This window comes from Calliopsis andreniformis, unplaced genomic scaffold (assembly GCF_051401765.1).
Source record: "Calliopsis andreniformis isolate RMS-2024a unplaced genomic scaffold, iyCalAndr_principal scaffold0015, whole genome shotgun sequence".
In the NCBI taxonomy this organism is placed as follows: domain Eukaryota; kingdom Metazoa; phylum Arthropoda; class Insecta; order Hymenoptera; family Andrenidae; genus Calliopsis; species Calliopsis andreniformis.
Genome location: NW_027480428.1, coordinates 4336615 through 4342614, shown reverse-complemented (window position 1 = coordinate 4342614; position 6000 = coordinate 4336615).

Here is a 6000-nt window from a genome sequence, read left to right as displayed (position 1 = left end):
CTAGGCTTCACTCTAGGGCGTTGCTCCACCAGATCGAATAGTTAGGGCCTTAGTTGTCAACGCCAGAATCATAAAATACAATAAAGATGCAACAGCTTTGCCACCGTATTAAACGAATAATTTCAACCAGCGTGAATGTTATGGTCATTTCTACATTCCGAGCAACCTAGGCTTTACTCTAGGGCGTTGATCCAACAGATTGAATAGTTAGGGCCTTAGCAGTCAACGCCCGAAGCATAAAATACAATATAAATACAACAGTTTTTCCATCGTATAACAGGAGTAACTGCAAACAGTATGAAAGTACTGGTCATTTCTACGTTCCGGGTAACCTAGGCTTCACTCTAGGGCGTTGTTCCACCAGATCGAACAGTTAGGGGCTAAGAAGGCAACTCCAGAAGCATAAAATACAATATAAATATAACAGTTTTTCAATCGTATAAAGCGAATAATAGCAACCAGTGTGAAAGTAATGGCCGTTTCTACGTTTCGGGTAACCTAGGCTTCACTATAGGGAGTTGCTCCATCAGATCGAATAATTAGGGCCTTAGAAGTCAACGCCCAAAGCATAAAATACAATATAAATACAACAGCTTTTCCATTGTATAAAATGAATATTTGAAAACAGTGTGAAAGTAATGGTCATTTCTACGTTTCGGGCCACCTAGGCTTCACTCTAGGGCGTTGCTCTACCAGAACGAATAGCTAGGGCCTTAGAAGTCAACGCCCGAAGCCTGAAATACGATAAAAATAGAACGGTTTTTCTGTCGTATAACAGGAACAATTGCAACCAGGCTGAAGGTGATGGTCATTTCTACGTTCCGGGCAACCAAGGCTTCACTCTAGGGCGTTGCTCCACCACGTCGAATACCTATGACCTTAGAAGACAACGCCTGAAGCATAAAATACAATAAAAATACAACAATATTTCCACCGTATAACAGGAATAGTTGCAACCAGTGTGAAAGACATTGTCATTTCTACGTTCCGGGTAACCTAGGTTTAACTCTAGGGCGTTGCTCCACCAGATCGAATAGTTAGGGCCTAGGAAGAGAACGCCAGAAGCATAAAATGCAATATAAATACAACTGTTTTTCCATCGTATAACAGGATTAATTGCAACCAGTTTGAAAGTGATGGTCATTTCTACGTTCCGGGCAACCTAGGCTTCACTCGAGGGCGTTGCTCCACTATACCGAATAGTTAGGGCCTTAGAACTCAACGCCCGTGGCTTAAAATACAAAATAAATAAAACAGTTTTTCCATCGTATAAAACGAATAATTGCAACCAGTGTGAAAGTAATGGTCATTTCTACGATCCGGGCAACCTAGGCTTCACTCTAGGGCATTGCTCCACCATATCGAATAGCTAGGGACTTAGAATTAAACGCCAGAAGCACAAAATACAATAAAAATACAACAGTTTTTCCATTGTATAAAAGGAATAATTGCAACCAGTGTGAAAGTAATGGTTATTTCTACGTTCCGGGCAACCTAGGTTTCACTCTAGGGCGTTGCTCCACCAGCTTGAGTAGCTAGGACCTCAGAAGTCTACGCTTGAAGCATAAAATACGATATAAATACAACAGTTTTTCCATCGTATAACAGGAATAATTGCAACCAGTGTGAAGGTAAAGGTATGTCCTACGCTCCGGGCAACCTAGGCTTCACTCCAGGCCGTTGCTGAACCAGATCGAAGAGTTAGGGCCGTAGAAGTCAGCGCCAGAAACATAAACTACAAAACAAGTCGAACAGTCTTTCCATCGTATAAAACGAATAATTGCAACCTGTGTGTAGGTTATGGTCATATATACGTTCCGGGCAACCTAGGCTTCACTGTAGGGTGTTGCTCCACCATATCGAATAGCTAGGGACTTAGAATTAAACGCCAGAAGCATAAAATACAATAAAAGTAGAACAGTTTTTCCATCGTATAACAGGAGTAATTGCAGCCAGTGTTAATGTAATGGTATGTCCTACGTTCCGGGTAACCTAGGCTTCAGTCTAGGGCGTTGTTCCACCAGATCGAATAGTTAGGGCCTAAGAAGTCAACGCCAGAAGCATAAAATACAATATAAGTATAACAGTTTTTCCATCGTATAAAACGAATAATAGCAACCAGTGTGAAAGTAATGGACATTTCTACGTTCCACGCAACCTAGGCTTCACTCTAGGGCGTTGTTCCACAAGATCGAATAGTTAGGGCCTAAGTAGTCAACGCCAGAAGCATAAAATACAATATAAATAGAACAGTTTTTCCAATGTATAAAACGAATAATTGCTACCAGTGTGAAAGTTATGGTCATTTCTATGTTCCGCGCAACCTAGGCTTCACTCTAGGCCATTGCTCCACCAGTTCGAGTAGTTAGGGCCTTAGAAGTCCACGGCCAAAGCATAAAATACAAAATAAATAGAACAGTTTTTCCATTGTATAAAACGAGGAATTGCTGCCAGTGTGAAAGTTATGTTTATTTCTACGTTCCAGGCAACCTAGGCTTAACTGTAGGGTGTTGCTCCAACAGATCGAATTGGTAGGGCCATAGAAGTCAACGCCCGGAGCATAAAATACAATAAATATACAAGAGTTTTTCCATCGAATAACAGGAATAATTGCAACCAGTGTGAAGCTAATGGTCATTTCTACGCTTCGGGCAACCTAGGCTTCAGTCTAGGATGTTGCTCCACCAGACCGAATAGTTAGGGCCTTAGAAGTCGACGCCCGAAGCATAAAATACAAAATAAATTTATCAGCTTTTCCATCGTATAACAGGAATAATTGCAACCAGTTTGAAGGTAATGGTATGTGCTACGTTCCGGGCAACCTAGGCTTCACTCTATGGCGGTGCTCCACCAGATCGAATAATTAGGGCCTAAGAAGTAAACGCCAGAAGCATAAAACACAATATAAATACAACAGCTTTTCCATCGTATATAATGTATATTTGCAAACAGTGTGATCGTAATGGTCATTGCTACGTTCCGGGCAACCTAGGCTTCACTCTAGGGCGTTGTTCCACCAGATCGAATAGTTAGGGCCTAAGAAGTCAACGCCAGAAGAATAAAATACAATATAAGTACAACAGTTTTTCCATCGTATAAAATGAATAATTGCAAACATTGTGAAGGTAATCGTCATTTCTACGTTGCGGGCAACCTAGGCGTCACACTAGGGCGTCGCTCCACCACATCTACTAGCTACGGCCTTAGAAGTCAACGCCAGAAGCACTAAATACGATATAAATACAACAGCTTTTCCATCGTATAAAACGAATAATTGCAAACAGTGTGAAAGTAATGGCCATTTCTACGTTCCGGCCAACCGAGGCTTCACTCTAGGGCGTTGCTCCGCCACATCGAATAGCTACGGCCTTAGAAGTCAACGCCTGAAGCATAAAACGCAATAAGAAATGCAACAGCTTTTTCATCGAGTAACAGGAATAATTGCAACAAGCGTGAAGGTAATGGTCATTTCTACATTCCGGGCAACCTAGGCTTCACCCTAAGGCGTTGTTCCACCAGATGGAATAGTTAGGGCCTAAGAAGTCAACGCCAGAAGCATAAAATACGATATAAATACAACAGCTTTTCCTTCGTATAAAACGAATAATTGCAACCAGTGTGAAAGTAATGGTCATTTCTACGTTCCGGGCAGCCTAGGCTTCACTCTAGGGCGCTGCTCCACCACAGCGAGTTGCTACGGCCTTAGAATTCAACGTCAGAAGCATAAAATACAATATAAATGCAACAGTTTTTCCATCGTATAAAACGAATAATTGCAACCAGCATGAAAGTTATGGTCATTTCTACTTTCCGGGCAACCTAGGCTTCACTCTAGGGCGTTGCTCCACCACATCTAATTGTTATGGACTCAGAAGCCAACGCCAGAAGCATGAAATACAATATAGATACAACAGCTTTTCCATCGTATAAAATGAATAATTGCAAACAATGTGAAAGTATTGGTCATAACAGGAATAATTGCAACCAGTGTGAATGTAATGGTCATTTCTACGTTCCGGGCAACCTACGTTCCACTCTATGGCGTTGCTCCACCAGATCGAATAGTTAGTGCCTAAGAAGTCAACGCCAGAAGCATAAAATACAATATAAATACAACAGATTTTCCATCGTATAAAACGAATAATTGCAACCAGTATGAAAGTTATGGTCATTCCTATTGTCCGGGCAACCTAGGTTTCTCCCTAGGGCGTTGCTCCAACAGATTGAATAGTTAGGGCCTTAGAAGTCAACGCCAGAAGCACAAAATACAATATAAATACAATAGTTTTTCCATTGTATTGCACGGATCACTGCAACCAGTGTGAAAGTAATGATCATTTCGGCGTTTCGGGCATCCAAGACTTAACTCTGAGGCGTTGCTCCGCCAGATCGAAGAGTTAGGGCCTTAAAAGTCAACGCCAGAAGCATAAACTACAAAATAAATACAACAGTCTTTCCATCGTATAAAACGAATAATTGCAACCTATGAGAAGATTATGGTCATGTCCACGTTCCGGGCAAGCTAGGCTTAACTGTAGGGTGTAGCTCCAACAGACCGAATTGGTAGGGCCATAGAAGTCAAAGCCCAGAGCATAAAATACAATAAATATACAAGAGTTTTTCGATCGAATAACAGGAATAATTGCAACCAGTGTGAAGCTAATGGTCATTTCTACGTTTCGGGCAACCTAGGCTTCACTCTAGGATGTTGCTCCACCAGCCCGAATAGTTAGGGCCTTAGAAGTCGACGCCCGAAGCATAAAATACAAAATAAATTTATCAGCTTTTCCATCGTATAACAGGAATAATTGGAACCAGTTTGAAGGTAATGGCATGTGCTACGTTCCGGGCAACCTAGGCTTCACTCTATGGCGGTGCTCCACCACATCGAATAATTAGGGCCTAAGAAGTAAACGCCAGAAGCATAAAATACAATATAAATACAACAGCTTTTCCATCGTATATAATGTATATTTGCAAACAGTGTGATCGTAATGGTCATTGCTACGTTCCGGGCAACCTAGGCTTCACTCTAGGGCGTTGTTCCACCAGATCGAATAGATAGGGCCTAAGAAGTCAACGCCAGAAGAATAAAATACAATATAAGTACAACAGTTTTTCCATCGTATAAAATGAATAATTGCAAACATTGTGAAAGTAATCGTCATTTCTACGTTGCGGGCAACCTAGGCGTCACACTAGGGCGTCGCTCCACCACATCTACTAGCTACGGCCTTAGAAGTCAACGCCAGAAGCACTAAATACGATATAAATACAACAGCTTTTCCATCGTATAAAACGAATAATTGCAAACAGTGTGAAAGTAATGGCCATTTCTACGTTCCGGCCAACCGAGGCTTCACTCTAGGGCGTTGCTCCGCCACATCGAATAGCTACGGCCTTAGAAGTCAACGCCTGAAGCATAAAACGCAATAAGAAATGCAACAGCTTTTTCATCGAGTAACAGGAATAATTGCAACAAGCGTGAAGGTAATGGTCATTTCTACATTCCGGGCAACCTAGGCTTCACCATAGGGCGTTGTTCCACCAGATGGAATAGTTAGGGCCTAAGAAGTCAACGCCAGAAGCATAAAATACGATATAAATACAACAGCTTTTCCATCGTATAAAACGAATAATTGCAACCAGTGTGAAAGTAATGGTCATTTCTACGTTCCGGGCAGCCTAGGCTTCACTCTAGGGCGCTGCTCCACCACAGCGAGTTGCTACGGCCTTAGAATTCAACGTCAGAAGCATAAAATACAATATAAATGCAACAGTTTTTCCATCGTATAAAACGAATAATTGCAACCAGCATGAAAGTTATGGTCATTTCTACTTTCCGGGCAACCTAGGCTTCACTCTAGGGCGTTGCTCCACCACATCTAATTGTTATGGACTCAGAAGCCAACGCCAGAAGCATGAAATACAATATAAATACAACAGCTTTTCCATCGTATAAAATGAATAATTGCAAACAATGTGAAAGTATTGGTCATA